This window comes from Monodelphis domestica, chromosome 3, assembly GCF_027887165.1.
Source record: "Monodelphis domestica isolate mMonDom1 chromosome 3, mMonDom1.pri, whole genome shotgun sequence".
NCBI classification, from domain to species: Eukaryota; Metazoa; Chordata; class Mammalia; order Didelphimorphia; family Didelphidae; genus Monodelphis; species Monodelphis domestica.
In genome coordinates, this window is record NC_077229.1 from 224,902,947 (window position 1) to 224,914,502 (window position 11,556).

The following is an 11,556-nucleotide window of genomic DNA, read 5'->3' on the forward strand; positions in this document are numbered from 1 at the left end:
ATGAAATGATAATGAAGAATAGGATTAAGGTCATAAAACTTGGGAAAATATGGCATGATAACAGACTATCATCAGACAAAGGAATTTCAGAGTTCATATACATGGAACACTTATAGTTGACATCAAGATCAAGAATCTAGCCATGTGTGGGAAGCTGAGGTAAAGTAGAAGAATAGGTCAAGGGAACTGAGTAGACGAAGGAACTGGGAAGTTAAGGGAGGGAGTGTTAGTATGCTGAAGTCTTTCAATATGCAGGAAGATAGTGAGGATAGAAAGACTGTAAGCTAGATAATGACCTTGAGGAAGGAGGGAGAATTTATCCAGAGGAGTTGGAAGGAAATGCCTATAGATAATAATCACCTGATCTGGATTAGGTGGCAAATTTGGGTAATGGGAATTTCAAAGAAGATAGATGTTTAGTGAATGTGGTCAAAAGAGGGTCTGGAAGTAGCAATTGGTGAGAAATTCTAACTCTGAACAGTTTAAGAGCATGAGTAAAAATGTAGCCAGTATTAGAAAGGGTAATGACAGAAGCAGTGCATTGCCAGGGGGCTGTCTCAGTGATGTCTAAAAGATGGAAAGAGTGAGAAAGATATTTAAGATGAAAGAAAAGTTCTTATTTCTGGAGAAAGAAATCCAGAGAGTACAGTGGAAGGAGGGGGAAGATCTAGAGTGGGACACAGGAAAGAGGGAGAGGGTTGAGGTGGATAAGACCTGAGATGAGGAAAGAGAAAGGGAGATTTTGTACATAAGCAGTTGAGAGTTCAGGATTTCTGCTATGGGGTGAGTATAATGCTTAAACAATGAGCAGTGTGTCCAAGCTGAGTATCAGTAGTTGGATAGAATTCTTTGAAGGTGGAATAAGATTAAATAATTCAAGGTATTCCTTTGAGATTTAGCTTCATGGCAGAGAAGTGATGTTATATGTCTTATAAGTCCCAAGGATCACCTCCTCAGAGAAGGCAAAAACACATGGAGATGTGGGAGCCCATCCAGAGGCCATGGTATCTTGCTTGTCCTGGAGAAAGCATTTGGGGCAGGAGAAGGACTTAAGCTTTGTAAGTTTAAGACATCACTAAAACTTTTGGAACACCTAGTACTTAGTTTTTCTCTTTTCCTAGTTGTTAGTATCAAACAGAACAATATTACTATTTTCATATAATTTTTCCTCCTCCAAAAGGAAATTCTTCTTCTTGGAAAAAGAACAAAAGACTCCCAAACTAAAACGGCCCCCTGAAATAATATGCTGCGGATATTTTAACATTAACATAGCACTTCGTAGTTATAAAATATATACCAAAAGATATGTAAATGCTTTACCTCTCTTATCCTCATAGCAACTTTTTGACGGAAATAGTGCAAGCATTATCCTCATTTAAGAGATGAAAGGACTTGTGCCAACTAATACATCTAGTTAATGACAGAGCCTGGGACAATACTATAATTCTCTCTCCTTCCTCAAGATATATATAAAGAAAAGTACATAGAAGAGTCCCAGACTCCTCAGAATTTACCAATGTCTCATGAAAAATGTTGAAAAGGAATACTTTCTTCCTTTATTTGGTAGTTAATCTGTACAAATAACATTAGTTGTTAATGAATTTGATTTTTCTAACATGTTTGTTTAATTGCATTAATTGTTATGCTATTAAAAAGGATGTTCCTATTTGAAATCTCTCTTATGGAATGTTTTTTCCTCCTGATAATGAAAGAAAAAGGGAACAAAATCCACCGCTATCCCTACTCCCCACACAAACCAGAAACAAAAATCCAATTAGTTTCTTTAAACAAATTCAGCAAAACTTGCTGCTGATTTAGTGAGGATCCTTCTTCAAATTAGCCTGAGGGTTTCTTGGGCTACTGTAGGTCCTGATAACTCTAGCCCTTTGATTAAACATTACAGCAATCTAGCCTAAGACTAAAACTTAACAACTTTATCTGGAAGAATAAATTAAATCCTGACAATTTAATCTCCCAAGATCCCAACTATATCTAAAACACACTTTGTCTTAATGATGAAAACTTTTAACAAAGGCTCAGGTTATCCTAAATAAGTTCTTTCTGATCTGCTAGAGAGAAGAAACAGATGTCTACCATCTGGAATAGGGTACATTTTGTTAACATGTCTCTGGTAATGAGCCATAAGAAAACTAAAGATGCTGTTCAAAGCTAAGAGATGCTATGTTTTTAAACTTGATTAAAATTGCAGCCCTATTTCCCATGGCTTGGAAGGGACAAGGGTACCTAAGTAGGTTAAGCTTAAGGTCTTGGCTTTGGAGATGGCCAAGCCACTGGAGTTTATGAGAAGCTTTGTATGCTTAACTTTTTATATTCAGATTTATCCTTCCTCTACCTCTGTGTCATTTGTCTTTTACAATAGCATAGTACATGAAACATACAAAATAATTAACATTGCTGTAGGTTGGTGTCTCAGTGGGATGCGAGCCTAGCCTGGAATCAGGAGGATCTGTTCAAATCTGATCTCAGACACTTCCTAGCTAGGTGACCCTGGATAAGTCACTTAACCCTAATTGTCTATCCCTTATGGCTCTTCTGCCTTAGAATCAATTCTAGGATAAAAGGTAAGAATTTTTTAAAAACCTTAAACTTATTCAATTGTATTCTGCACTATGCTTAATCGAGTTCATCATCTTTTATCCTAAAGAATATAAAGAATATTTATTTGGGAATAGTCTTTACTATATATCTAATGACATGCTGCTCCTCTAATTCAGAATTTTTGGCTGATCTTTAGATAAGTGAAATAGATTATCTTGTATCTTACATCCAGGACTAAATGACTTATTAGATATATTTTATTTGATAATTGTTTTGAGGGCTAAGACTTAGAAAAAGTTTGGCATCTATATCTATAGCAGGTATCTTGAACCTTTTTTTGTCTGTCATGAGTCCCTTTGGACTCAGTCTGGTGAAGCCTATGAATCCCTTCTCAGGATAAAGTTTTTAAATTAATAAATCAAATACATAGGTTTATAAGGGAAACCAATGATATTAAAATATGATTATCAAAATATATTTTAAAAAACAAGTTTATGATCAGCCTACCCACCCCCACCCCCAGGTAAAGAATCTCTAGTATATAATGAGATATGTAATTTCAGTCCTCAAAAATTTATTATTTTAGACTAGCTTATATATTCTTTCAATTATGCCTCTACTAATTTCCCCATTAGACTACAAGCTTCTTGAAAGCAGAAGCTATTTTTTTGCTTATCTCTATCTCCAGAGCTTAGCACACTGCCTGGCATATAACAGATGCTAAACAAATACTAGTTCACTAACTAAGGACAGGCATTAAAAATTTTTTTGTGAACATTTGAAGCATTTCCATAATATAAACAACTCTGTCCACGATACTTTTTTCACTTTTATTTATTTATTCATAAAATAGAATTTATTCCTAGGTATCTGAGACCAACTCTTCCCTTTCCTGCACTATAGAAGACATCATCCGACAACAACAACAACAACAAAAAAATAGGCATATGGAGAGTGTGTCTTTTGTGCTTGTATTTAAGTTCTTTTTCTGGATGTGGGCATTCATAAGTTATTCTTCAAATATTAATTCTGTAGTTGTATATAATGTTCTCTTGGTTCTACTCATTTTACTCTTCATTATTTCATCTAGGGCTTCCCAAATTCTTTTAAAATCAACCTGCTCATTGTTTCTTACTGTGCAGTAGTATTCCATCACATTCATATACCACAATTTGTTCAGCCATCTCCAATTAATGAACATCCCTTGATTTCCATTTCTTTGTCACCACAAAGAGAGCTGCTATAAATATTTGGAACATATAAGTTCCTTTCCTTTTTCCTTGATCTCTTTCAGAAATGAACCTAGCAATTATATTTCTGGATTTAAGGGTATACACAGTTTTATAAGTCTCTGGGCATAGTTTTCAAATTGCTTTCCAAAATTTTGGATCAATTCATAGTTCCACCAAAAGTGTATTAGTGTCTTCATTTTTTTACATCCCCTCCAACATTTGTCATTTTGCCCTTTTATCATTTTGGCCAATCTGATGGTTTTGAAACAATATCTCAGACTTGTTTTAATTTTGCATTACTCTGATCAATGGTGATTTACAGCATTTTTTCATATACCTTTACATGGTTTTGATTTCTTTACCCAAAAACTGCCTGTTTCTATCTTTTGCCCATTTCTCAATTGGGGGATGGTGGTGACACTTTTAAGAACAGTGAACTACTTATTGATGGTTCAGAAAAAAATCAGGCATTGTGGTATTACATAGAGGAAGCTGGCCTTGGAGTCGGGAAGACATTTGTCCAAACTCCATCTCTGACAAAAATACTGGCTGTGTGACCCTGGGCAAGCAAGGCATTAACCTTTCAATGCTTGAGATAACTTTCTAAGACTATAAATTGCAGAGAAGAGGCTAATTGATTAGCTTGCTGAAAAAAGTACCTCACTATGAATTTCCTACAGAATAAAATCACAGGTCCCGTAAAACAAGTGCATACATATTCATACAAGTAAAGGCCTAACAGAGCTAGAGGGGGCTTTAGGACAAGCCACTCTGCCATTTTTTATAGATTAAGAAACTGAGGTCTAAAAAGAATAATGAACTGCCCTTGGTACTAATTAGCAGCAGTGCTAGAACTAAGTCCAAGGTCTTTTCTGGAGCCTATTCTAATGTTCTTTTCACCATAGCAAACAACCTTTATACCATATGCTGTTAGAGTATTATTCTGATGATATAAAAAGGGGTATAACCAAAAATAGGATATCCCATTAGCAAACTGATAACATCCTAAGTACATTTCTTCTCCAACACCACAACCAAGTGAGATAAGAGCTCTCCAGAGGTCAAACTAGTATCTTTAATTTTCCATTTCAGTCTGCTTTGATCCCTTTATATCTTGTCATTCATTTAGCCATCCCCTTTTCAGTTTAATCACATCTTAATTCTGGCCCCATATGCTCCCCTTTTCTTATTCCCACCTCCACACATCCTTCCACACTTGTACACAAGCCTGGAAGAACCTCCCACTCCCTATACAACCCTCCGACTCTTCCTGCCCTCTTTTTAATATCTCAAAAAAGATGTACTTCTTTAAGAAAACCTATTCTGAACCATCATTATGAGAAAAATGATCTCAGTGGGACCAATTTTGCCTATCAATGCATCGTAAAAACAGTTGATTTCTTCCTAAACTTTGTTCAGTCTCATTTATCTGGCTGATCCCATAGATAACTTGCATTTTAAAAGAAAGTTTTGCCAAACGGGTACTGGATTTTGAATCCTCATACTTCCACATATTAGTTATATGATTGTAGCATGTAACTTAATCTCTTGAGGCTTTGGTTTCTTCTTCTATAAAATGAAGGGAAGTGGTCTAAATGACCTCCAAGGACTCTGGGTGTTGTACAATTTATGTTACTTTAATTCTTCCACTGAAATTCTGCTTAAATGCTCATCATGGTAGGGTAGTGATCACAGGGTCATGAAAGCTATGCTCATAGAAGACAAGCTTTGGCTGGCAAGTCTTTTTTAAGGGAGAAAGGCTTCCAAATGGGGGGCAGCAATGGATGACTTGTCTGTTGTCCAGGGATCAGCCAGGCTTAATTCAGAAGAGTGGTTTCAAAGTGAGGATTTGGGGGAGGTGGGGTATAGTAATTCATGAAATTACCCTTGAAGGTGTCAAATATGCTCCCCTTTTCTTGTTGGGAGGTAACAGTACTCTTATGGATAAAACCATAGATTAAAAAAATATCCCTAAATTTAAGTATTGTTCTGTATTAGAAGTCCTGAAATTGGAATCAGAAGATCAGATTATAAGACTTAATAGCTATATGACCATAGGCAAGATACAACCTCTGAATGTCAGTTGCCCTGCCTATAAAATGAGCATAATAATATTGACACTACCTACTGCATTAAGTGTTATGCAGAAAGTATTGCAAGCTCTAAAGTAATATATAACATACACAGACTATTATGAGTTGTTATATTCCATATTATTTATTCATAAACAGCATATATAGTAATCAATCAACATCTGTTTGTTAGATACATACTATGTGCCAGGAATTGTGCTAAATGCTGATGATGAAAAAGCCAAAATTAAACATTCCCTGCCTTCAAGGAACTTACATTTGATGAGGGAAGGTAACACATATAACATATACGTATATACAAAATAAATATAAATTAATTTGAAGGAGAGACAATAGTAGCTGAGGATTCGGGGAGAAGAGGATGGTCAGAGAAGGCTTCATCTGAGGACACTTGAAGAAACCTTGGAATTCTAAGAGGCAGAGGTTAAGAAAGGAGTGTATTTCAGATAAAGGGGGTCAAAAAGAGAACATGGAATGTACTGTGTGAGGAACAGTAAGAAGACCAGAATAACTGTACTGAGGAGGGTGCAAAAAGAGGAATAAGGCAAGATTGTCACCTTGGAGTCATATTCCCAAACACAGGAATTTGCATTTGATCCTAGAGGTTATAGGGAATCTTTGGAGTCTGTTAGACCTATGTTTTTTTAGAATATCACTTGGGAAATTGTGTGGAGCAGTTATAACTGCACAAACTAGTTGAAAATATAATTAGAAAACATTTTTAAAGTAAATAAAGACAATACAAAATAGATATGAGTCTTGTAGGGATGTTTCTATTAATGTGTGAGGCCACTAATTAAAGAATTGACTGGGGAAGGGACAGACTGGAGTTGGGAAGACTAATTATGAATCTATTGCAATCATCCAGACAAGATGATGAACTAGGGAGGTAAATGTGTGAGTGTAGAGAAGGGATAGATACAAGAAATGTTGTGTAGGTAAAAATCAACAGAACTAGCTGACTGGTTTGATTTATGGGATGAGGGAAAGTAAGTCACAGATGACTCCAAGGTCATGAACTCTAGGCTGAAATTGCCAGAATCTCCAGCTTAAATCAATTAATTTATTGAGTATCTAATATGATTAGAACACTATGCTGAACCCTGAAAGAAAGAGGACTCTAGCTATGTTTTCCCCTTTGCATTCTCACAACTATCAAAAAATGCTATTAAATTAAGACCTGGAGTCTCAAATGATACTTTAAAAAACCCTTTACACAGAAGAGCATAGAAACTGAAAAGGAGAAGAAATCAAGTGCTATTTTGACTTTTACTTTGAAAAAGAAAACCTGAAGGTTGTTTTCAGTCTTTTCTTTTATCATTGCTATTCTATTAAAGCTACCAAAAAAAAAAAGTAAATCTGAGGGGAAAAATGCTATACATTCTTTTTTTGCCTGCCATTCTTTTTTATTTTTATTTTTATTTTATTATTTTATTTTAAATTTTATTTAGTCAATTTAGAACATTATTCCTTGGTTACAAGAATCATATTCTTTCCCTCCCTCCCCTCCCCCAACCCTTCCCATAGCTGAGTGCAATTCCACTGGGTATTACATGTGTCCTTGATCAGAACCTATTTCCATGTTGTTGATGTTTGCACTAGGATGATCATTTAGAGTCTACATCCCCAGTCAAATCCCCCTTGACCCATTGCTATACATTCTTGATGTGTTTAGCAACCACATGGTAAGAGGCCCCAAACCAAGTGAATTGAGTTACCTAAATATGGATCAATGTCTTAAAAATGCAGAATCCACTATAATGCCATTTCAACTATGTTGTAAATAAAGCCAGTATCCCACAGTAGATATTTCCATTAACTTCCTGGTTATTATTAATAAGACAAAGTCCATATATTTAGTTTATATTCTACTTCTTATTTACAAATATTGATAAATTGAGAAAAATCAGCAGAAACATCCCTCATCTGAAAGAATGTAGCTGCTTAGTCAGATACCAATGCAACTCCATTGCACTTTGATTACATTGATATGAGAAAATATAAATTGTAGGATAAACTAAACAACAAGATTTATAACCAGAATATTCTAAACATTTTTAATTGAAAAAAGTCAGAAATTAAAGAGTTAATAGTCTTGCACATTTAACAGTTCCATAGGGATCATATCATAATGTAATCAACCCAAGCTTTCCTAACAATGTCAAAATCCATTTTTCACAGCATGCCACTTGATCATAAAATTAGATTTGAGCAATAGGGCTTTATAGCATAGAGAACTAGGGGTCCTTGGAGCAAATGGAAGAAGGAAAGGGGAGGGGAAGAGTGAGGTTTTTAAAAAAGGAAGGAGATTTGGTAAAATTCATACTACCACAAAGGTTTTATACATTAGCAGCAGAAGTCTCTATCATAAAACCCAGGGGTTATTTCTTTTGTTTGGATAGGTGGGGTGGGAGTGGGAAATTAAGGGAAGGTAAAACATTAGGCTAACAGTTTAAAATCACATCTGATTCCTTCCTTGCATAAGTATTACCCAGTATGCAACTACTAGAAACAGTTGAATTAGGGGGACTAAACTGAAACTGTCAGAATTTAAACATTATTAACATCTTAAAGACCAATGGGGAGAAGAGAGGTCCTATGTGCAAGAAACATGCAATAAAGAAGATACAACCCAAGTTCTCACCAGAGTACACCGGTTACCACCACCGTGGTCCTCTTGGTTCCCAAAAAGCAAGAAAGGGGGAAAGCCCCGGCTGGGACCCCTGACCTCACCCAAAGCTCCTTCTGATACCGTCTTCACAAGTTCGTCCAGAAAACAAACAACTAGTTCTCTCTGATGTGTCCAAAGGGAATAGGGAGTTTGTCGCTGACTACAACTAATCGAAAGAAACCCAAATCAAAGCCCACAACTCTTGCAGACTTTTCTTGAGCCCTACCCGCCTGAATCCAGGCCAAACGTCAAAGGCAAGACAGAGGAAATAGAAGGAAGGAGGAAATCCATAGCTCCCTTCCATCAAAGCCAAGCCCAAATCCCAGTGGAGTAGATCGAGGTGCAATTCTCGGCCAGAGGCAGGATTTTTATTTGCTTTAATCAAGAAGCATGCCCTTGCTCTCACCCCGCGCCCAGAGGGATTAATCTAAAATTCATATCCTAGTGTCAATCTCTTTTGGTTTCATCCCCTCTCCCTCTAGCAAAGGGACCACGGGGAGCATATTGGACTTCCAGTCACTTTACTTGAAGTTTCTGTCCAACCTCTCGGACAGCCCGCAGACTATAGCTAGCTAGCAATCTTCTTTATTTCTAGGGGCAGAAAGCCAGAGGTTGGTTGAGTGAGAAAGGTGGAAACAAGGACTGGGAGTGAAGAGGAAAGAGCAGTCGATACTGCGCCCGCCCGGGTCATTCCGAGATCTTGGAAGTGGGGGAGGGTTTGTGTAGACACAACATCTATATCAAAATCCAAGGCAAATCATGCAAGAAAGGAGGAATCAACCCATACGGTGCATATTTCCTTACCTTGATTACAGTTCCAGAGAAGCTAGAGCAACCAGCCTCTCCCTAGCAGCGAGTCTCGGACTCCCTCCCAGCTGCAGCATCAGCTTTCCCCGTGTCTCCCCCAACCCTACACATCCCACACCATCAAGAGCCTAAGTTCCTTCACTTCAACTTCAAACTCTGCCTCTGTCCCGACTTCGACTTCACTTTCCTGGGGAGGGAGATTAAGCTCACCTGTGTGTCTTCGCCCCGCAAAGGACCCTAGGCTCACAGATGAAGAGCCTACTGATGATAGGGGTCATCTAACCCGACCCCCTTATTTTAGAGAGGCCCAAGGTTACACTGGAAGTAAGAATCAGAATCAGGGTTTGAATCCAGCTACCAAGACTCCCGAACCAAGGCTCTTTTCCCGAAGATGCGCACGAGAAATCACGGCCAGGGGGTCACCCCCAAACCTTAGTTCTGAGTTCAACTTGCTCAAGTCCTTCAGGACAAAGTCGGGAAGGAAACTTTTCCTCCCCAAAGACTCGTCCCCTTCCTCCCCATCCCCGCGGGGTCCCCTCACCTCCTGCCCGCTTCCTCTACCTCCCCTCTGGGCCGGGGCTGTCGTGAGTGCCGCGCAGCTTTGCGAGGGCTGAGCAAGTTGTTCAGGTGCCTGAGAAAGGTCCCCGGGACTTGACTCGCCTAACGCAGCTTCTGCTTTGGTCCCAGACTGCCTGCCCCTGCCCCCTGCAGGCGGTGTGGGCTGGAGTGCGGACAGCGTGGAGACCCCAGAGACCTAAGAGATCAGCCCCCGGCGGGCTGCACACGTGGGGCAAGGGAGGAAGTTCGCGTTCCAAGTGGCCCCTCAGGCTGAAGCGCAGCAGCAGGGGAATGGGCTCCAGGGAGAGCCGTGGAAACCCAGCGAGAAAAGAGGCAAGCGAAGCAGAGCTCTCCGAAGCTCCAACGCCCCAAGCACCCTCCTCCTGGTTTTCCCTGCCCCCGGAATAAGCTGCTCCCCAGTGCCCCCTACCTCCGCCCTCTCGATAGCTGGAGCTAGCTGAATGAACCACGCGACGACCCGACCACCACCGCCGGCTCTGCTGTCGCCTTCCTCCTCCAGTCCCGGGATCAGCAGGAGCTGCCGCCGCCCTTTCTTCTCTCTTCTCCCTCGCCCCGACCCCCTGCACCTTTCCCTCTGTACTAGCTTGGGGTTTGAGCCACAGGCCGCGAAGGGTCACGTCCCCAACTTCGTTCCTGGAGCTAACAAATAGGTCAGAGAACTTACAGGTGCTGTTGCCCGGAAGGGGGTCCCGGGGTTTCTCCGGGAGCCAGAGACCCTGGGAACCTGCTTCTGCAGACCGCTTCCCACTCGGAGCTCTCCGCCCCCTAGGAAACTCACTCTCAAGCTTGTTCTCAGTCTCACTTAGTGGCGCCACAGTCGGGCTAAGTAAGGTGGACAGCCACACGTCCAAATATTACCCTCTTTACACCCAGTCACTCTCCCTTCATGCCACTCCCCAACACACACCCCAATAAAGGGGGCATCTGCTGTTGGAAATCCAGGAATAGACTTCCACCACTTAGGTCTCTTCTCTCCCTCTTCAAATAGCAATATAATAAAACGATACCCTAGACAGGGGAAGCAAGCAGAAGACTCTAGAGTGTCGTGTCAAAGCAAATGTGGAAATTAAGAAACTTCCAGTGAAAGCCAGACCACTTATCTCAGCATCAGAGGGTAGTTTCAAATACTCTCCTTGGAAATCTTACAAAACTGGATTATCTACGGTAGAATATTTTGTTGGCAGTTCAGAAGGGAAGAGTCTAGACACTTGTCATATCACTGAGAGTACTTTTCCACCCATAAATTATTGTGGTGTACCAGGCCAAGAAGGCCAAAGCTGCTATAATGAATTAGTAGAAGGTGGAGCTCAGCAATAGTGACAATAATATTTTGGAGGAATATAATCTATTCCCTCGAAAAGGTCAAAGTGCTTGAGCAGATATTTTATTATTCATTTTTACAATTGGAAAAAAATTCTTGCCCCTTCCCCCCATCCTCCTCCTAAAAAGCTAGAGACCTTGAATAGGATTTTGGTTCATTTCTGTTATCATAGAATCTTTTAAAATCTTTTAAAAAGTAATTACAAGAAGTAATCTTATTCAACTTCATTTCCCTAAGGATTCAGTCTTTGAACACTTCCAGTCACAGGGAACTCATTACTTTAGTAGGCATCCT

General features: G+C 39.6%; 1 protein-coding gene across 3 annotated transcripts in view; it reads right to left on the reverse strand.

Moving 5' to 3' along the window:
- KCNG2 (potassium voltage-gated channel modifier subfamily G member 2) overlaps nucleotides 1–10,895 on the reverse strand; it is a 173,001-nt gene extending 162,106 nt beyond the window's left edge. Inside the window, exon 1 of one of the 3 annotated variants that reach the window (XM_056823538.1) lies at nucleotides 10,351–10,895. The gene's annotated coding sequence lies outside the window, so the exon portion shown is untranslated. Of the gene's footprint in view, nucleotides 1–9,903; nucleotides 10,315–10,350 lie in introns of those variants that run through there. The other 2 variants (XM_056823537.1, XM_056823536.1) reach the window with 2 other exon arrangements.
- Between the last annotated feature and the right edge of the window lie 661 nt (nucleotides 10,896–11,556).